This window comes from Sciurus carolinensis, chromosome 8, assembly GCF_902686445.1.
Source record: "Sciurus carolinensis chromosome 8, mSciCar1.2, whole genome shotgun sequence".
Lineage (NCBI taxonomy): Eukaryota > Metazoa > Chordata > Mammalia > Rodentia > Sciuridae > Sciurus > Sciurus carolinensis.
This window is the reverse complement of record NC_062220.1, coordinates 119,344,559-119,366,921: the sequence shown is the minus strand read 5'-3', so window position 1 is coordinate 119,366,921 and position 22,363 is coordinate 119,344,559. Positions and strand designations below refer to the sequence as shown.

The 22,363-nt window shown below is 42.9% G+C and overlaps 3 protein-coding genes and 1 pseudogene across 11 annotated transcripts in view; all 4 read right to left on the bottom strand.

Annotated features, from left to right (window-relative positions):
• LOC124990515 (zinc finger protein 264-like) overlaps positions 1–3,693 on the bottom strand; it is a 5,596-nt pseudogene extending 1,903 nt beyond the window's left edge.
• Positions 1–22,363, bottom strand: part of LOC124991706 (immunoglobulin lambda-1 light chain-like) — a 1,192,366-nt gene that overhangs the window by 112,744 nt on the left and 1,057,259 nt on the right. The window lies entirely within an intron of this gene.
• LOC124991707 (immunoglobulin lambda-1 light chain-like) overlaps positions 1–22,363 on the bottom strand; it is a 1,154,667-nt gene that overhangs the window by 117,203 nt on the left and 1,015,101 nt on the right. The window lies entirely within an intron of this gene.
• LOC124991709 (immunoglobulin lambda-1 light chain-like) overlaps positions 1–22,363 on the bottom strand; it is a 981,515-nt gene that overhangs the window by 121,718 nt on the left and 837,434 nt on the right. The gene's annotated exons all lie outside the window — the stretch shown is intronic.

Below are 22,363 nucleotides of genomic sequence, written 5' to 3'. Positions count from 1 at the left end.
TGGTGCTGAGTGAGGGACAATCTGCAGCTGAAGGCCTTCCTGCACTCACTGCACTTACAGGGCTTCTCCCCCATGTGGATGATGGCATGCCAGATGAGGTTTGTGCTCCAACAGAAGGATTTCCCACACTCCATACATTCCAAAGGCTTCTCCCCACTGTGAATCCACTTGTGCCCAGTGAGGCCTGACATGTGGGCAAAGGCCTTCCCGCACTGCACACACTCGTAGAGCTTCTCTCCTGTGTGGATGCTGAAGTGGCGAATGAGGTCTTTCCGATTGGTGAAAGCTTTCCCACATTCCTTGCTCTCCAGTGTGGGCCCTATGTAGAATGTAAGTGGAGCAGTGGGTGAAGGCCTTCCCACAGTCACTGCACACAAAAGGCTTCTCTCTGGTGGGAATGTGCTGGTGCCTCTTGAGGTTCGAACTGTGGTTGAAGACCTCCCCACACTGGAGGCCCACAAAGGGCTTCTCCCCGGTGTGGATGACATAGCGGTGGATCAGGGCCGTGCAATCCAGGAAGGCCTTCCCACACTCCCTGCACTCCTAGGGCTCCTTCCCAGTGTGAGTCTGCTGGTGCCACAGGAGATACAACCTGTGCTTGAAGACCTGGCCACACTCAAAACACTCATAGGGATTCTCCTCACCATGGACCACATAGTGTCTCAGGAAAGCTCCCCTATGCTGGAAGACCTGCCCACACTCAGTGCACACAAAGGATTTCTCTCCAGTTTGTCTCCTGCTATGCAAGACAAAATTGGAGAGGTGGGTGAAGGTCTTTCCACATTCGCTGCACTTATAAGGCTTCTCCCCGCTGAGGATGCGCTGGCACTGGGTGAGGTAGGACCTGTGTTGAAGGCCTGCCCACACTCCAGGCAGTCCTAGGGCCTCTCCCCCGTGTGGACCATCTGGTGCTGGAGGAGGTGCGTGCTCTTAATGAAGGTCTTCCCACACTCTGTGCGCTCATAGGGTTTCACTCCAGAGTGGATTTTCAGGTGTCCAGCAAGGAGGTGTTTCTTGTTAAACACTTTCTCACATTCCTTACATTTGGAGATATTTTCCTCCTCATCCTGTATAATCCTTGTACCTGGGTCCTCAGCTGCCCCTAAACTATCATGTCCAGGGCTAATTGTCCCAGGTAGCTTCTCCTGCAGCTCTATGCCTGGTCTCAAGTGTCCCTCCTGCACTGAGGATGACCCGTCCTGACCCCTGGCTTGCACCAGCTGGGAGCCCCCTTCAGCCCCTTGTGTTAACAGTCCCTGGAGTGGGGCACCCTCCAACAAGGCTGGCTCACAAGTAGTAAGTTTGGTGGCTTTAGATTTTCCACTGTCACCTGGACAGGTACTCTGGGAGAGGTTTATCATCACCGTCCATAGCTGCTGCCCGTTCTCCAGCTGTAAAATCAGCTCGTAGTTTAGAAGAGGATACGCTAGGGAGACCAATAGCCTACAGTTTTCCAATCCCATCTCCTGGTATAAGGTTCTCTGAGCCAGGCCAGCTGCCCCCTCCTCCTGGGTGAAAGTCACAGCCACATCCTCGAAGGTCACATACCCCAAATTACACACCTTAACACCAGGGAAAAATGTAATAGTTGACTCTGGTCCAAGGCCCAAGGGGAACCCTGACCATCTTCCGTGTCAGAGTGAATCTAATGCACTGAGGTTGTGCCATGTGTACACCCATTTTTGCTCCTAAGTACACTTAAGTCATTCCTGAAAATATTTATGCGCACATGCACATATGAGGCGCTGCAGCTTTGCTCGCTCAAAAGTAGCACCAGCAATGCAGGAAACCGACTGGATCCAGGGCCCAGGGACTGCTGAGTCCATGGGTGTGGTGAGCCTCCCAGACACCCAGGGAGGCCCCTGGTTAACTAGCTCCTGTTCCCTTGCTGAATGCCGCCAGCTCTTTCCCCGGGACAGGGACAGGGCAGGGACGTCACAGCCAGGCTGTACCATCTACATTTGTGTTAAGTATACTGCATGATGACCATGGATGATAAAATTGCCTAATGATGAATCTCTCAGGATTTACCTCTAATGCTAAGGGATACAGGACTACATGCAATATATATGTACATATATCCCTGCATTTGACCCTCAATATTTTTAGGTTCTGCATCTTTAGATTCCACGAAACATGTCTTGTAAATATTTTCTAAAAATGCATCTGTGCTAAATATATTCATGTTTCTTTTTTTCTGTCTTTATTAATTCCTACAAATAACAAGGAAATACTACACACAAAAATTTTAACTATAGCTATAATCCCTATTTCCCTATTTTATCCTACATCTACTCCCTGTCATCTGTCAATCTATCTATATCTACATCTACCTTATCTTATGTCTGCTATGTCACCTATTAATTCTATTTCCAAGGAGAAATATGATTACTACAGCTTATCATCTGTAACTTTTGATGTTAAAATGGTTTTATTTTGATGGTGCTATACATCTTACAGTGCATATATATAGCTGAAAAATATCTACCTTAAAGTGATATTATATACTTTATATATAAATAAGAACTTCATAACATATTCTTCATTCTCTCTGCTTTTGTGCTACTTGTTTCAAAATTTCCATTTAATACAGTCTGACCCAAATATATATTATGATCAATTTTCTTCAATGATTTTTTACAGAGGAGAAAATGATTCAGAATTACCCCTTTTCATCTGATGGTTTTCCATTATTATATGTAAATACACTTTTCTACATTATGTCATTTCCTTCTATGAGGGATTCCATAGTATTGCTGTAAGTGAGAGACTGCATGTGAATTTGGGGAAAAATTAATAGAGGGGTGCTTTGCCTCTGAAATAGAACTCCTTCATATTTACTTTTTATTTTGAGACAGGGTTTCACTGAGCTGTTGAGGGTCTCAGAAATTTCTTGAGACTGTCCTGAAACTTTCAATCCTCTCGCCTCAGCCTCCTGAATCACTGGAATTACAAGCATGCATGTGTCTATGCCTGGATGCAAGTGAATTTTAATGTCTATAAAAGTTTCATTTTGCCTTAATTTCTGGAAGATAGTATCCCTAGGTAAGGAATTTCAGGTTGTCAGATTTTTTTTTGTATCATATTATGAATGTGTTGCTCCCCTGCTTTCTTCCTCTACTGTTTCTGAACAATCTGCTAGTATCATTAAGCTCCAAGTGTCCCTTCACTGCTGTTTCAATCAAGTGACAACATATGTGGTGGCACTGTTTTCTTTATGTTTCCTGCGATTGATTTTGTTGAGTTACTTTCTTGTTGAGTTCAGGTTTTCCCACATGTGGAACATTTTTGTCCTTTAGTTCTTTAAATACTCTTCTCTCTTCATGCCCCATCCTCTCCCTGTCTTCCTGGTTCCAATCACACACTTTAGTCTGCAGGAAGCTGTCACCCAACACACTGATGTCCTGGTAATTGTTTTAATTATCCCACAGTTTTATATTTAGTAGTTACTGTGGGAAACAACCATTTGTTTTTTGGATTCTTCACTGTTTCTAGTCTCATTTAAACATAGGTTTGTTCCCTTTCTAGGACATTTCCCTTCCCATGATGAACTAGCAATGGGATGCGGGTCATTTTCTGTCCTCCCACCTCCCTGATTTTTGCATCAAAGTTGACATAATCTTCTTAAAATGTCCCCAAATCATACGTGCCGGAGAAATACATTTCACGCACCTTGATCTCTGTAAAGGTCATCGGTGACATAGTAGGTTTGAACAGAGCTGAGCTCAGGAGAGCCAGTGGTCAGGTTTTCTTAACTGAGGAGGATTCTGTCACTGAGCTGATAACCAGAATGTGACCTGAGGCAGGTGATTGATTGCTTCACTCTGCAGAGTGTCCTAAAGGAGGGTGTGCACTCTAGGCAAAGACAAGGCTCTGCATGACCCCTGTCTCTACCAGAGACTGCACGTGAGCACAGAGGCTGCAACCTTCAGGACAGATCTGCCTGGAAATGGAATGAGAGGCAGGGCGGAGGGTGCAGGCATCTCTGGAAGTGCCCAGGATAGAGGGGTTAGTTCTGGCCCTACTGCTGGACAATAAAGGAAGATGCACTGGGATTGGGCAGGACATTCAGGTAGCTATCCTTGGTGAAGGACACAGGTACATGTGCCATCTGATCACATGGAACTCCCACCTAGAGGGACCTTGGTGTTGTCTCCCCAGTGACTCACAGGCACCTTCAGGGCATTTCCCAGGAAGTCCCCCACTCTTTTCAGGCTCTTACCATTTTGAGTATGATCATCAGAATGTGGTCACTGCAGTCCAGGCAGGGACATGGTGACTGTTTTTGACCGAATGGATGGAAATTCCTCTAGTCATCCCCTTTTGCTGCCCCAGCCCCTTTCCAGCTTCTCCCAACAGTAGCTCTACTTCCACGTGCTAGTGAAGGAGCCTAGGAGCAGGATCTCAAACCTCCCGGTGACCTTAAAGCCCATATCATCTAAGCAGATGTGTTTAGTGCATCCAGCTTCATTCTGTGCCAACTGCACATACCTTTCCCTACCAAACACAGCACAGAGAGGTGGCATCTATGGGGTGCAATTGGCAGCATGCTAATTCTCTGACTCTGTATCAGGGTGGAATTTACATTCCGTGTGCTTTGTTTTCTGTAGGGAAAAGGGAGAGGGCTTGCTTCTCAGATCTTCTGAAGATAGAGAAAAGTTACAAGAAACATGTGGGATGCTGTCTATTGAGCCAGGCTCCTGTGTATTTGCAACCAAGACTGGTGCTTCCCTATGGAATGAGATCTGCTGCAGAGTCAGGAGGAGACCAGGATGTTTCTCTAGTAAAGTTCAGTCAGGTCCATACATGGTCAATATCAACATCACTCATCACAATTTCTATTGCTCATGTTTTTATTTCATCATGAACCTCAGAGTTCATTGTGAAGGATTTGTAAACCAGCCTCAGCTGCTCTTTGATAAAACTAGGCATGACCTGCTTCTTCAGACACAGAGAGGCCTGTACCAAAGATAGAGAAATCACAATGCATGTGGATCCCCTTTTCTTGGATTTACTCTGAGGAAGGACAAGATCTAAGACCTTGAACTTCTCACTATCACCACAATAAATAAGACAGTTTCATTGCTTTCTATCATTTATATTTGAAAACCTTAAGTCCTAATGTTTGTTTAGCTGCCTCCATGTCAGATCAGGTAAGGATGACACTCAGTTGCCCAGGAGAAGAGATCAGTACTGTCATGGAGAGAAGATGACCTAGCACCCTGAATTCATGTCCTTGTCCTTTTAGGGGAAGAAAAGGGAGGTGAAAATATGAGTGCCAACTAGGCCCCAGGGCTTGTGTCCCACATAGCCAATCACTTCCTCCTATCATGCCAGGACTGTCACTGGGAGTCCAATTCATTGTTCAGGTTGGGGGCTATGCCCAGGTTAGGTTGGAGAACCTGTGGGAGAGTGTGGATCTTCTCTGCTGTACTGAGCTATGCTGAGCATGACTGGCCTGGTTCCTGCTGGTTCTCTTTGCATTATTGCCAGCTCCCCTCCTCATGAACAGGTGAGTGACAGGAGTTTCAAGGCCACTTCTAATAGGGCAGCTGAGTCTGAGGAGACTCCCAGGTCTCATTCTCAGGTGTTCACCTGAGAAATATCACTCTGCACTGATCTCAGAAACAGGCAGGAATCAGGGTGCTGGGGGTTTGCTCCTGGGAACATGACCTCGGCATAGGGAATGGAGCCTTGGAGCAGGGAGAGAGGGAGGGAGACCATAGAGTTGAGGGAGTAGTAAGAGTGGTAGGAGAGAAGTAGTCCTTGCAAAGAGAGTGAAGGACCTGAGGATGCTGCTGGGGATAAGTTGGATCATGGAGCCCCAGGCTTCAATCCCCGCCCAGTCCATGGAACCGAAGACCAAGGGAGGTGCATTTCCTTCATCTGTATCCTGTACCCAGAGCCACTTTGGGGCACACTGGCTTCGTCATTTATATCCTGTGGGCATATAATCTGCAATAGGGGGCAGTTGATCCAGCACCTTTCATCATTCTGCATGGTGGTGCTGGTGGTGGTACATGTGTGTGTGTGTGTCCCTCTGGGAATATCACATGCTCCTCCCTCTCTCATGATCACTGTCATCCTGAGTGAGTGTGGCTGGTGTTGAGGACTGAGGCCACATGTGTCATCTTTACTATTGTACCTAAGAAACTCATGTCCAGGGAAATAAAGAAGTAAATAGTATCTAAGGCATTCTCTGCTTCAGGCCATTCCTGAAATTCTATTGCCCGGAGTTGACTCCTCTGATGATACAACAACCCTCCATGGTTCATAATGACTGAATTTCCATAGTGAAAAATGGTGTTATTATGATTTATTTCCAAGTGAGTTGTAGTAAGTACACACTCCACACTCTCCCTCAAGATCAAGCAGATGAAAAAGTAAATCTTCCCAGAATGAAAAGCACAGCTATGTGTGCAACCTTGAACTATAAACCATAGAAGGAAGGATAGGAGGACAGGACATTGTTGTGCTAGTGGTCAGAGGTGAGTTTTTTGTTTGTATCACCAGCCCAGGATTCCAGGCAGACCTGGAACTGGAAGGAGCCTCTATGGGCGAGTGCAAGACCCTCATTCAGGCTTGCATCATGAGGAAGATGACTCATGACAAACAGAATAGAAATTATATTTTTCATTCCTTTCCTATCAATTCTAAACACTCTTGCCTCCAGGACATTCTCCTAGAATGGTAGCAATCACAATGGACATAGGAAAGACCTGATCATATAAGCACAAGAGTATATACTAAAGAGAATGATATGAATTGCACTGATATTGTTTCCTGATCCTTCTTGTTACTAAACCTGGATAGGAAGACAATGTGCAAAGAAACACATGTACCATTTTTATTTATTTATTCATGTTTTTGTTTGTTTCTTTGGTGGTACTAGAATCAATTCCAGGTTTTGCTCAGGATAGGACTTGAGCAGAGGGAGGGGCCTGCATATGTAGAGGTGAGTCCTTTGGCATAGAGAGCAGGGGCAGGAGGTGAAGGAGGCAGTGAGGGTGATGGAAGACAAGTTATCCCTGAAGAGGGAGACAGACACCTGGGTGTGCAGTAAGAAAGGAGCTGGAGCAGGGACGGCCAGTCTCCAGTCCTTCTGGAATTCAGCCCAGCCCAGACAGTCATGGACTTTGGGAGGGGGCACATTTTTTCAAGCTGGACCTCACCCCTTCATGCCACTAGGCAGTTCCTAACAAGGTCATCTGTATTACTGGGGGGATGAATACTGCAGGAATAATTCCAGCTTTCCCATTGCTTCTCAGCTCTATAGTTGGTGCTGGTATCTGTTTCTCTCAGGAATATTGTCAGGCTCCTCCCTCTCTCAAGGTCTTTTCCATCCTCCAGTGAGTGTGCTGAGGACTGAGGCCAGCGGTGTCAGGCTCACTATTAGTCCTGGACAGTAGTGTCAGGGAGGAAGAAGCAAAAGATTAACCAGGTTATTCTTTGCTTCAGGACATTCCTGGAAACCAACTGTTCACACAAAGCCACTGCTCTGCAATCACTTTTCACCCAGATTAATTTTTTTTTATCAAAGAAAGGGTTAGTAATTAAGACTCATTTAATGACCTTTATATTACTCCATAAATGTGAACAAATTCTACCCAGTTCCTTACTTGTAAATTGTGCAATAACATTCAAGTGTAAGCTCCAAATCTTATGTTCTTTGATGAACATCTTTATGTTCCTCTTCTGAGACATTAAAATGATAGTATCTGAGGGATTACTCTATGTTTTACTGTCATACCTTTTGAGGTGTCTGATAGTTTCTAGAGTCTTAGGGAACTGGCAGTTTGAATCATTCTAAACATCCTGATCCTCTTAATGGAATCAGCTGTGCCTGGAGAGGTCCAGGAACCAATCATAATCATTCTGAAATGGAAAGGCAGGGGCAGAATTGGATAATTCCACACCTCATGACCAGTTCTTTCCTATCAGTGTGACCAAAATGGGAAGCAAACTGGGAGCCATGGGAAGCAAATTGGTAGCCATGCAGGTAGCAGAGTTTTGTCTCAATTCCCCATTTGCCTTTGTCTCTGTGAGCTTCACCTCCTTACAATAATGGCCTTGTCCAAAGCATGTACTTACTTGATGGTCAGGGTTGAATCAGTCCCTTTATTGGGGCCATAAAATTAGTCAGGGATCCCTAAAGACCTCTTGCTACCTCTGTAGATGACCAGCTCAGAGTTTGGCCTGGCTTCTCCTGGAACCAGTTCATAAAAGAACTTCCAAGGTCATTACCCCAAGATGTGAACCAGACTATCTTTCCTGGAGTCAATGACACCAAGGATGGCTCAGTCACCTTGTAGTAGGCCACACAAACTACAGGAGAGGAATGGAATTATGGGTATGACAATGAAGGAGCAGTTGCAAGAAACCCCTTCTCAAGTCCCGGATGTGCTGTATTGACTGTGTATCACCAGGGTGTTCCTTCTCATCAATCTCAGCACCAGTAGTCTATGAACTTGGTGGGTGGAGGTAGCCTTTGTACAGAGGAAAAACTTGTCCCATTCTCCTCGCATCTGTAGCCCCTCAGGTTTACCCTAGCCAGGGATCACATTATGGGTATTTCAATTCCATAACCCCCACCTTGGAACAGTCTCGTGAGCACCCTGCCCACCACGAACATGGATCTGTTGAGCTGAGGCAGGCCAAACTGGTATCAGAGTCACTGCCATGTCTTTGAGTATTTGTGCTTCTTCCAAAATTACGATGCAATTTAATCATCAATGCAACTATATTAAGAATCTCACCTTTAAGGAACAAATAACGCTTTGAGGGTTCCTTTCACATGGATGTGATGAATGCCAATTCAAAAGGCCAGGCAATACTAATTTGACCGTGGGTTGCTTTCATCTCTCCCTGGATGTGATAATGCAGTAAGAGAAGCCATTACCAGAAACTGAGTTTGCTTGTCCTTAATCATGGACTTCCCAGCCTTCTGAACTCTTAGAAATGAATTTCAATTTTTTGTCAATAACCAGATGAGGTTTTTGTTTTGTTTTGTTTTGTTTTGTTTTAGCAACCAGAATGGACTGCAAAAACCTCTATCCACTGTAGAGTGAGGGAAATGAAGAGACTTCAGGGTCAGGCTTACTTCTGGGTGGCCCTGAAGGACTTCCGTACTTCCGTGGATATGCTGGAGGTGAGGTGAAATTCAGTAGCATCTTCTACGGAGTGAACAAGGTCAGGGCAGGCATCATGGGTTCTGACCCGTGTAAAGCTATGACTTCCATCCATAGAACTGGAATGACATGAAATCACTATATGCACAGTTGACTAGATTCCTTTTCCATCTAAAGAAATGCCATCAAGAATGGCCTAGAGCAGCATTCCAATGACAACACTAATCTCTCTGCTTGTTTCTTGGTGTGAAACAATTCTGTAATCCAGAAACCACTGTATCAAGAAAAGAGCTTGAATGCAGTCCCAGCTTAGTGGTGCTGCGGGAGACTTCCACACCTGAGAGTCCCAGCCCAGAGAACCAGGCCCAGACCAGTTTGCCCCGAGCCTGCAGTCTAGCACCCATGCTACAGTTGACCATCTGTCAATATGTGGAGGCATCTATGCCCACTAGCAGAGATTATATCCCACCTGGAGCCAACCAGCCATAGAGGGGCAGCACCCTTCTTGGGACACTGCATTATCAAGGTCCTCACAGGCATCAGGTAACTGAAGACTAGCATGTTTGAACAGTACTGTATAGTTTTACTATAGATTTTTTTATTAGTAGTAATATTATAATTATCCCTATTATTCCTAATATTATTCCTACATTTATTAATATTTTTCTCATCCTCTCTATTTTACTCTTGTCTATCTGTCTCCTTGGAGACTCTTTCTCCCTTTATACATGCTAACAACCAAATTCCTTCAATTTTGCTTCGAACTATTCCTATGATATAGTACCTCTATAGACCCACTTCTTATCTCATTAATGGTATGTACTATGACCCTCCCCATCCTATTTGTCCACCATTAGAAATTGTGGTCTTTTTGAAAACTTATTGGCTAAGTTGTAAATAATAATTGAACCCATAATCTCTGTTTATTAAGACAATATTTGTAATATCTTAAAAGGGACTGTTTGAGTTAAGAATGTATAATATTTGTATGTTGTGCTGCTAATATTGATCTCACATGTCAAGGAGTGGGTATTGGAAACCTTCAGGGACACTATAAGTCTATAGGGGGAAAATTCAATAACTCGGATTTGCACTCCTAGAGGGGAAGATACATGAGCAATATGAGAAAACAAGGGAAGAAAGTGTCCCAAACAAACCAAGATGCTGCATCAATAAAATCAAATGACAGCATGGCAGAAGAAATGTCAGAAAGAGAGTTTAGAATGTACATAATTAAAATGATCAGAGAAGCAAACAAAATAAGACAGCAAATGCAGGCATTGGATGATTGAACCAATCAACTTAGAAGAGCAAATGCAGGAAGCAAAGGATCATTTCAATAAAGAGAAAGGTATTCTGAAAAAAAAAAAACAGAAATTCTTGAAATGAAGGAAACAATAAACCAAATTAAAAACTCAATAGAAAGCAAGAGACCAGATCACGTGGAAGACAGATCCTCAGACACCGAAGACAAAATATTTAATCTTGAAAGCAAATTTGACCAGAGAAGATGGTAAGAAATCATGAACAAAATCTCCAAGAATTTTGAGATATCATGAAAAGACCAAATTTAAGAATTATTGGGATTGAGGAAGGCACAGAGAAACAAACCAAAGGAATGAACAATCTATTCAACGAAATAATATCAGAAAAATTCTCAAATCTGAAGAATGAAATGGAAAATCCAATACAAGAGGCTTACAGGACACCAAATATACAAAATTACAACAGATTGACACCATGTCACATTAAAATGGAAATAACTAACATACAAAATAAAGATAGAATTTTAAAGCCTGGGAGAAAAAAAAAAAAGATTACATTCGGGGGGGAACCAATACAGATATCAGCAGATTACTTGTACCAACCCTAAAATCTATAAGGGCCTGACACAACATTTTTCAGGCTCTCAAAGGAAATGGATGGCAACCAAGAATCTTATATCCAGCAAAACTTACTTTCAGATGATGATGAAATAAAATTCTTCCATGATAAACAAAAGCTAAAAGAATTAACAAATAGAGAGCTGCACTGCAGAACATTCTCAGCAAAATATTCCATGAGGAGGAAATGAAAAATAACAATATAAGTCAGCAACGGGAAGAGCTACCCTAAAGGAAAAGTCAATCAAATGAGAAACCAAGTCAAGTTAAAAACCAAAAATAAGCCAAAATGACCAGGAATACAAATCAGATCTCAATAATGACCATGAATGTTAATTTTGCCTAAACTCATCAATCAAAAAACATAGTATGGCAAATTGGATTAACAAGAAAGACCCAACAATATGCTGCCTTCAAGAAACTCATCTCATAGAAAAAGATACCCACAGACTAAAGGTGAAAAAAATGGGAAAAAACATACCATGCACATGGACTCAGCAAAAAAACAGGGGTTTCCATCCTCATATCAGATAAAGGAGACTTCAAGACAAATTTAGTTAGAAGGGATAAAGAAGGACATTTCATACTGCTTATGGGAACCATAAGTCAGCAAGACATAACAATCATAAATATTTATGCCCTAAAAAGTGACTCATCCAAGTATGTCAAACAAATCCTTCTCAATTCCCTGAAACCGAATAGAACGAAACACAATAATAGGAGGTGACTTTAACACACCTCTCTCACCACTGGACAGATCTTCCAACAAAAATTGAACAAAGAACCATAGATCTCAAGAACAAAATCGATAACAGACATATAAAGCATATACACTTAACAGACATATATAGAATATTCTATCCATCAATGAGCAAATACACTTTCTTCTCAGCAGCACATGGATGCTTCTGTAAAATAGACCATATGTTATGCCAAAAAGCTACTCTTAGCACACACCAAAATATCGAGATACTACCTTGTATTCTATCAGATAATAATGGAATGAAATTAGGAATCGATGACAAAATAAAAAATACAAACTATTCCAACACCTGGAGATTTAATAATACTCTACTGAATGATGCATGGATAACAGAAGACATCAGGGGCGAATTAAAAAAAATTCTTAGAGGTAAAGGAGAACAAAGATACAACATATCAAAATCTCTGGAACACTGAAAGCAGTACTCAGAGGAAAATTCATTTCATGGAGGACATTCAGTAAAAGAAGAAAAAGTGAACATTTAAATGACCTAACATTACAGATCAAAAGAAGAAAAAGAGAAGAGATCAACGCCAAAAGTAGAACACAAGAAATCGTTAAAATCAGAGCTGAAATCAATGAAACCGAAACAAAAGAAGCAATTGGTAAAATTAAAAATTGGTTCTTTGAAAAAATAAACAAAATTTACAAATCCTTAGATACACTACCGAAGAGAAGGAGAGAGAAAACTTAAAATCCTAAAATTCAGGATGAAAAAGGAAATATCACGAAAGACACTGTCCAAATAAAAAACACAATCAGAAGCTATTCTGAATATCTATAATCCAACAAAGTAGAAAATCTCAAGAACATCAGCAGGTCTGTAGAGACATATATGATACACTCAAATTGAATCAAGAGGACAGACGCAATTTAATCCTCCCACTTCTTTGTCCCTGGGGGACTGAGTACTGCTCTGAAAAAAAAAAATTCCATGAGCAGTTGCTCATGAGTCTCAACTCAGACTGATTTGCATATCTAGCAGCTCTCTCCAGTGAGGGGATAATACATGCTTCTTAGGAAACCCCCCAACCTTGGCCCTCAGGAAGCCACCTGAGGTACACCTCCACCATGGCCTGGATCCCACTGCTCCTTGGATACCTCACTTACTACACAGGTACTGACTCAGGGTTCCCAACAAATCATGTAGCCCAGGGATCTGGGACCAGACCTGCCCTGACTCTGAGCCTAGCAAGGCCTGCCTGTGGTGTCAGGAAGCTCAAGAGCCTGCTGTTAGAGTAGGGGAAGTGGGTATGAAAGCGCCACACTGGGCTCATTGGTTTATATGAGCCCAAATAGTGGTAGCTGCCAAGAGAGAGGGGTGTTTTGCTTACATGTTGAGGTTCATTAACAATGGAGCTGTAAGGAATGCCCTGAGGTGAGAGTATCCCTGGGGCTCATCAACACCAGCCTGGAAGGGGACCTACAGGGAGATACGCTCATTGTCTTTCTCAACTCTACCTCTCTCCTTGAAGAGTTTGTGGCCTTCTAAAGGGTGAATCAGCCACCTTCCATATCAGTGATCTTAAGTCAGACAATCTTGATCACATGTTCTGGATAAAACTTGGGGAAAAACATGTATCCTGGTGCCAGCTGAAGCCATCCAGGTATCTGTCCTAATCATCTACAGGTGTACCAAGTGACCCTCAGGAATCCCTAACAGAGTCTTTGCCTCTAACTCAGGAAACACAGCCACCCTGACCATCAGTGCGCTGCAGGCTTTGGATGAGATGGCATATTACTGTCTCACCTTTGATGGCAGTGGAAACATTGTCATTGACACAGAGAATCATGGACAGCTGTGGATGTGGGACAAGGAACTACCTACTCAGGCCTGACTCTCACTCTCACTTGGCCTCTGAGTAATGACTGAGACCTTGGTCTTAACTTGCTCACTCACTTTCTCAGTGTAGTCCAAACTACAGAAGAGGATAGATATCCATTGGAAATGTAGTTTCTTTGCAGAATTGATTGTATTTTATATATGAAACCCTGTCAAATTATTTCAGAACCCTGTAGAGCAAAGGTCATGGGATCTTGGATGGAAAACATCTCCATAAACCCTGGTCTAAGGATGAGACAATCTCTTTCCTCCCTTTCAACAGAGAAAATGGCAAGGGAAGTCCCATTCTTTGGCTTTCTGTGCCTGAGAACTTGTCCTGGACAATGACAATGTTTCATGAGCACCATGGGATAGTTTGCACATGATGAGGTAAGCTGAACTACTCAGACTAGCTCTAAGTATCTGAGAACAATATGGTCCTACTTCAAGTGAGAAGAAAGAGCACACATGACCAGGCACATTCTTGCACTCCTGTAATCCCAGCAGCTCCGAGGCAGGAAGGACGAAAGTTCAAAGCCTGTCTCAGCAACAGGGAGGCCCTAAGCAGCTTAGTAAGACCTGGTCTCAAAATGAAAACTTTAAATATAAGTAATGTACATGACTCTCAGTGGTGAGAAAGGAAATCAATAAATCTTTTGAAAACTGTGGCATTTTCAATTAAAAATTTGACATGAACTTCTTATAAAACCCAAAACTGTCTAATGTGGTTTTTGTATGTGGAGACATAAACACACAGTCCTGTCCTTGTCATAACTTTCTGTTCTGTTGCAGAGTCCTCTGGACCCAGGGACAAACAGCAACCTCAGTGACACCTCTGCCTGCTCACCTTCCTGCTCTAGGACTCAAACAATGGACAACATTCCTCACTCCTAATATTCACACTGTAGTAATATCCCCAGTACAATTTTTCTGTTTCCAGAAACATGATTCACCATCAAGACTTCCTTTTTTCTGTTTCTTTGGTGGGAGTACAGGATATAATAATATGCCCTTTACTTTTTGAAACATGGGTCAGAATGCTAAAAACAACTAGATCCAAAATATTTTTGCTAATATGAGGACTGGAGTCTTCTTATGGATTATTTCTTATTATATGAGTACCTGTGTCTCACCAAATTTTCCTATATACTTGCCATTTCAAGTAAATCAGAATCATATAATCCAAGTATCATGATGTGGTAGAGCCCTGGGATGTTTTGCTGCAAAGACCTACTCCAGCAAGTGCAATTAGTCATAGTACTGAAAGCAAAACTATGGTCATCCTCTGGAATAAAGTCTCAGGAAGAACAGTCCTAAAATCTGGACAGCTGATGCCCCATCAACCATTGGCTCCTGAAGGGGTTTCACCTTCCTGTAGAGAGAAAGTCAGTTACTTGTGGCACATGCTTATACAACCACATGTGTGTGCCCGACTCTTAGAGATGCTATGAGGAGATATCTGGGTGACTTAAAATATGGGTTACCTCACGAAGGCAGTATCCCTAAGCAAGTTTGGATCAGGCATGTAGATCTGGGGCTACACAGCAAAATCCAGATATAGAAGAGGAAATGCATTCAACTGAATAAAGGGAATAATGGGAAACCACTGGAGCACTTCCAAAATTTGGACAACCTCTGTTGGCTAGGTGCTGGGTTGGTTCACGGATCTCCCCCTTAGCAGTTATTAACCATCACGAGTGGCCTCACTCCTCAAAAATCGGGGATTCAGGTGATCTTAAGACCATAGCACGAATGTTAGAGCTCCACCTGTGATGCTTATATTCAAGAGGAAATGTACAGCACATAATGAGTGGGTTTCTGTCATGCAAAAGAGAATAGTTTCCCTGAGAAAACACCTATGAGTGTTTTAGTGGGCTTTTTAAATTCTACAATCAAACCACGTGACAAAAACAATTAAAGGAGGAAAACTTCATCTGGATGCACACAGTTTCAGAGGTGTCAGTCCGTAGACAGCTGACTCCATCCTTGGGAGAACATCAAGGTCAATGATTGTGGTGGAAGAAATCAGTTCAAGACATGATCTTGGGAATTGGGATTTTCAACTGCGCTGGGCACTGTAATTTGGACCTCTGGGGGACATTCTCTGGAGGGTGACTCATGCAGACCACAATGACAGGAGAATTCACCACTGTGCACGTTATCTCATCACAGGTTCATGGTCTATTGGTGCCCTCTGCATCTTGCAGTCCTAACATGACAAAAGAGGTGTTGGAATACATGAGCCTCAGCCTGCTGGTGGCTGTGTGGGAAGACGAACAGAGCTATGAACACTGGTGTTGATAAACACTGGCATCACTGACAGGAGTTTTCACTCAACAACTTCAGGGAACTAGTCCCTGGGGGTGGAACTGCCTCTGGGAACACAGGTGAAGTTGTGGACACCAAGAGTCAGACCACAATCTGCAGCTGCAGAAGCTCAACTCCTTCTCCTGGCCTAGGCAAACCACATCTTCCCCAGCTGCAGATGGCCTCAAAACGTTATGGAAAAAAGTCTTTATGACTCAAGGCATCAAAGTAACACATGTTCCAATTCATACAAGAGATGAACTGGGAGCCAAGAAGGGGAAGAAGAGCAATCCAAAAAACAATTCATAGGAGGAAAAAAAACTCTGTTTTTGAGTGAGAGTTTGCAAAAAATTTTGCCAAATCAGGAAGTACATCAGCTCAGCTGGAAAAGAGTTCTCCATGTTCCAGGCCATCCACCAAATCAGAGAGTAGTAGGAACTACACTTGAAACTCTGGAATCTGTAGTCAGAATAGCTATACGTGTGAGGAAGAGAAGTACCGGATGGCTACCATAGACACATGTACAGCACCACCTATCTCAGTAGGGACTACTGACCACAGAGTCTCATCCTTCCCAAGTGAATGACAGAAGAAAACGAGCCCTGTGCAGCTCTGAGCTCTGGGGTGTCTCCACAATGGCTCTCTTGTTCCTTTGTTCACTGTCTTCAGTGAGGCTCAGCACCCAGCTTAAGCCCCATTTCCAATAACTCCAGAACCAACCTTGACCCTGGGCTTGACCCTGGGTATGTTGTAGGGGCCAAATCCCTAAGAATGAACCGTACAGCATCCGCAAACTTCAGCCACTAAGATCTCCTAAAACTCAGATGCCCCAGATAGAGGTGATCTTGAGAAATGTGTTACCCATCTGCTCAGGAGAGGGGATGAGATAATATTAAAAATAGAATCAGCAAAATCCAGGCCAGCCCTGAGAAGCACAGCATACTCGACACCCCTCACAAGATCTCAAGCTCTCTCAGGGCACAGACCCCAGAAACTACCACCTGCAGGTCAACTAGGGCTCCTGGTGTTAAATAGTCCGTGGTTGGTGGTACAGCAGTGAACAATGTGGTGCACAAGCAAACCCTGTGACCCAGCCTGAGCCTCAAGATAACCCATCTCCTACCCATCCTGGTCATTCTCTGACACAAAGAGCTCAGGACCAGAACTCAGTTCAGCTTGGTCTGTTTTGACTATGACAGTGCTGGAGTCTGAGGGAGCAGCTGAGGCTTTCTGGGCTTCAGTGTTACCTGATGCAAAATGGGGACACCTGTGCTTACCTTAATAAAATTGTTTTTTCAGATATCAATGGCACAAAGCCATGACTGAGTTATCCTAGATGAATTTCGTGGAATCTCAGGAGGGAGCACAATGTCCTGATCTCCTTGTTGGAATCCAAAGGAAGAGGCTCATCAAGGAGTGTGATTTTTCCCTGGTGGGAGCGGCATTACTAGGTCTGAATGAGGAGGGAGTCTGGGCTTATCAAAAAGACACTCAAGGCTGAAGCAAAAATGCATGACCACCATTTTAGTCAGCTTATTCACTGTGTGGCTAAATGTTCTGACCAGCACAATGAAAGAGGAGGAAAGGTTTATTTGAGGACTCATGTTTTCAGACATCTGAGTTCATAGACAGCCATCTCCATTCCTTGGAGCTCAAGGTGAGGCAGAACATCATGGCAGAAGAGCATGGCAGACGGAAGCAGCTTGCATCATTAGGAAGCAGAGAGAAAGAAAGACTCTCCACTCTCCAGATACAAAATATATACCACAAAGTCAGTGCCCAATTCCAATCTCCACCAGGCATACCCTAACACTTCAAATAATACCTTCAGGGAAAATTGACTAATTAGGTTTAGACTCTTACAACCCAATCATTTCTCCTCTGAGCATTCCTGCAGGGACTCACATGTAAGCTTTTGGGGAACACCTCACATCCAAACCATAACCATGATCTCAGGTGTAGAATGAATTAAAAAGGTTATGGAGATCATGATGATGATGATGACCATGATTTAAGAGACAGACAGAGCTGTAGTAAAAAAACACCCTGTGCTCCCCTTGCCCACCAACTATTCTCCTTGGAAAGGAGTGTCCAACTAGACCTGGCAGTAAATATGCAGGATTCTCGATCCACATGTATTGTACATTTCAGTTTATTCTCGTCTTGATTTGAAGGAGAATTGAAGACAAATCTTTCTTTTCTTTTCCTAAAGCAAACAGAGCACCAGGGTGGGAATATTACACTGGACTGCATGACAGGAATTCCACCTGCCTCACCTGCTTGTGCACCTCACATGCCACCTCTCTATTGTTTTCAACAAGGATGGGTGGGGGCAGCTGTTCTGGAGTGAGGGTGGACTTCTTTTCCACAAGATTACAGGTGATAGTACTTTAAGTTCACCTGTGAGAGGGATGCTTAATCTCTGAATCTCCTCCACCAGCAGAAGGTGGCAAAACTGTAGCAAGGATCACACAGAAGGGAGGCAGAGTCTGACCCATGGGATCCCAAAAGGGAGGCCAGCCTTAGGATCAACAAGTGTCCATGGATGAGTCCTTGGAATGGAAGTCATTGCAATTAATTCTATGCATGGTATGTAGTAGCCAAGTTGTGAGGGTCAGACTAACACATTGTCAGTGACATAAGGCTGAGGGCATGGGAACAACCATGGATTGTTCAGGAGCCTATCTATAAAATATGCTGGAAGACTCTGGTCCAAGGTGTCAGCCTGGGAAGGTCCTTAAGTACTGTGGGTCACTGGGGAAACCATAAAACATTCCAATTACTCCAGAAGGGAGCTCAAAGTGACAGAGCAGGGAGTCCAGGGCCTGTGTCCTTCACCCAGGATGGCTGTCTGGGTATCCTGCCTATTCTCAAGGCACATCCTTGCTTTCCAGCAGTGGTTCCAGTGCTGATACCGTTCCCGTGGGCACATTTGAACACTTCCCACTACTTCTCTCTTCCAGAAAGATTTGTCCTCTTGGCTACAGCTCCTATGCTCAGGAGCAAGGTCAGATGGTGAAGTGGGCATTCAGACCTTGGCTCTGAATTAACAACCACATTTAGGAATCTCTATATAATGACATGCACTTTCATCTGGTCAGGTCAGGATCTTTGTGTTCTAGATTGCTCAATGACAGTATCCTCCTGGATAGAGGGTAACCTGACCAACCTCCCTCTAAACTTTAGCTCTACACAGCTTACCACTGAGGAAAATCAGAGATCAGAGAGACTGAAGTGTTTTCCTCAGGCAGTTATGGATTCTGGTACATCAATTATTTTACCTAAACCACTGAGGCAATAAAAACACATTCCAGTGGCAGTTTCCAGTCACCTGAAGCAGTGATATCTGCTTCCCTGTGACAGAGTCCCTCCTGGCTGAATCACAACATTATGGGTGACATCTTTGTGGCTGGCCATGCAAGGAATGAAGATCACATGGCGATATGAAGCTAGAGGAATTCAGAGGACTGGTATGCTATTTTCATAAAACATCACTGTAGAGGGAACTAACCAGATGATATAGTTTTATTTTCAAATTTCAAATTAGTGGGATATAATCTTAAAATCCCCTCAATCTGAAATTTTCTCTCATAAATTATATACGTCTATGTATATATTTTTATTCTGATTCTAAAAATAAATACAGTTTTCTCTATCTAGTAAGGTTTGGAGATTCACAAATTGTGGGAAATGGGTAGGGTCAGCATTTGAACCAGAAATGGAAACCCTTTTGAGTCTCAAAATGTCATGTCTCCTTTTCACCCCAGAGTTCTATAATCAATACAATTATTTGATGGTAGGTCATTTTGACTGATTTAACTATGTTCATAAACAGAAAATGTCAATGTTTGGGTCTGAGATTCAGATTCTGAAGTAACGCATACACTCTTCAACAACACATGGGTAAAATAATCTTTTTTAGAGAACAGAAGCACCCCCACAGTGTGACATGTGCTCGCTCTGAAAATTCCAAAACGGCTGTTCACCATGGTATTGTGGGATGCACATCTTACCTTGCATACCAACTGTCCTTTGTTGAGCTTAGGTTCAAATTTGAAATCAGTGGTGTGATTTTTGATTTGTTACCAAAGGTACTAATGGGAAATCTGAACTGCTGTGGTGAAGGTATTTTCACATTGACATTTTGAAGGCTGATTCTTCAAAGGAATCAGTAAACTTTTACTGAATATATTTTCTTCTTGATTTTATCATGTCCCAAACTCAATCTTCTTTGCTGGGTTACAAATGCTTTGTGATTTTGTTTTATCAATCAATTTGTATCCGCAATTGTTCTATCTAGCTGATTACTTTAAATGTTTTCTTAAACTTAGTAAAATGGATCTTTCCTAATGCCAATATCATGTGTACTCTTTGAGTGAATAGATAATAAGGGGGATTGCACTCACCTTGTTTTCATGAGATCAAAAAAAAAAAGAGAGAATGAATATGGATGCTAAGTAAGGCAATATATAACCCATGAAGGGCAACTAGAAACCAAATACTCTGAATGTATGTGAAGATGAAAAAGTAATGTTAGAAAGACTCAATTAGACATTTGTAGACAGAAAAAAGTGTGAGATTTAAGGCAAGTTTCCAGGTCGTTGATGACTACAAGATATCTGGTGTTTGGGGGATACTGGGAAAAAAGCAAAAAGGACAGTGCTGTGAGGTAAGTGGAGTTGACACCTGATAATGGAGGAAATGAGGGCTTAGTGGACTTTAAGGACGATCCATCGATGGAGGTTCACAGGTTGTAGTTATAGGTGGGTGAATCTAAGGCAGATAAGTCTCTGGCACCCGGCCCTGAAGGATCTAGAAGTGAGGAGGAAGGACAAGAGCAGGATTAGGCCTGATTAGAGCTGGTGGATCTACAACAATCCCGTTTTCAGCCAGAACTTTTTCCAGGTTCTCAGATGATGGTTCAGAATGTAATTCTGCAGATGGCGAGGGGGATGCTCAGAAAATACTAGTTCACAGAAAAGGGGTTGGTTCAACTTGTGTTGGGCGAGACCCGTGGCCCAGGGTTACGCAACATGCATCCAAGATGGCGACTGACAGAGAGCCAAAGGGTGTGCTGAATGTACCTTGAGAAAAACAGGAAGCGTTTACCATTGGCTGTAAGATAATTAGTTCAGCCGCTTAGCGCTTAGACAGATATATCTTACATGTATGGTTGAGCTTGTGATTGCTTGACCTTTAATATGATTAGAAGGACATATCTGATTACAATTGCTTATGCATGAGACTGCTTATATATTGAGGGTGTTATCCGAATAAAGTGGAAGCTACTTCATGAAGTTCTGAAGTGTATGTGTCCTTTGTCCCGCTGGTCGGCGACAAGAGGCAAGTGGTGACCCGTACCGGGAATCGGTGAGTGCTCAGGTAAGTAATAAAGAAGAAAATTTTTCACTAGAAGGTTCCCCTTTGAGGAAACGGTTGCCTTAAGGTTTTAATGGAAGGTTCCCCTAGAAAAGGAACGTAACGGAAGATTCCCCTAGTGAGGCAATGCAATGTAAGGCTGTCCCAAGAGACAGCAAAGGACGTCCTGTAGTAAATGAATCTGTGTATGGTGTTATTTGTGTTACCTTTTCTTGTTTCATTTCTGTTTGTTGTTGTTGTGGCAATATGGACATTAGTTCGTTTCTGTCTGCCTTCCAAAAAACCAAAATTTCAAGAACAGTTAAAGAAGGGAAAAAAAATTAGAAACTGTAAAAGAAGAACAATCAAGTCAAGCTTCTGAAAGAGAAAGTAGATGTTCAAACTCAGAACAGGAATGTGACTCTGAAGAACAGGAGCTCTCTGAGACAGAGCTAGAAAAGAAGTTCTCTCAGTGGCATTTAACTCCTACTGCGCCATGCCCTGCAGCGTATAATCTAGGTCACCACTCTTTTCCAAGTTGTAGGGGCGCATGTACCTGCTCCACACGGGTGGCCCCCAGACAGTGGGCTGATGTAGAATCTCGATCAGTGTTCCCAATATTCCCGGTATTTGAAGATCAAAACAATCAGAGATATCATCAAATATTAGATACAAATTAGTAAAACAGTTAAATGAGGCAGTTATGTCCTATGGAGTACAAACTGCATTTACAATTTCTTTATTAGAGAATGTTGCAAGTCAAAATCTTACTCTGACTGTTTGGGTTAATTTAGCAAAGGCATTTTTATCTGGGGGACAATATCTCATGTGGAAGGTGGCTAACCAGGAGTTATGTTCTGATACTGCCCAACGTAATGCAGTTGCGGGCAATCCACAATGGAATGTAAACATGCTGACAGGCCAAGAACCATATGAAGGGCAAGGTAATCAGATTAATTTCCACCCTGCTGTGTATCAACAAATTAACCCTCAACTTTTAATCTATCATTATATGGATGATATTTTGGTAGCTCATAAGGAAAAACCTGTCTTAGAGCAATGTTATAATTCCTTACTAAAGTCACTGGAAAGACGGGGCTTA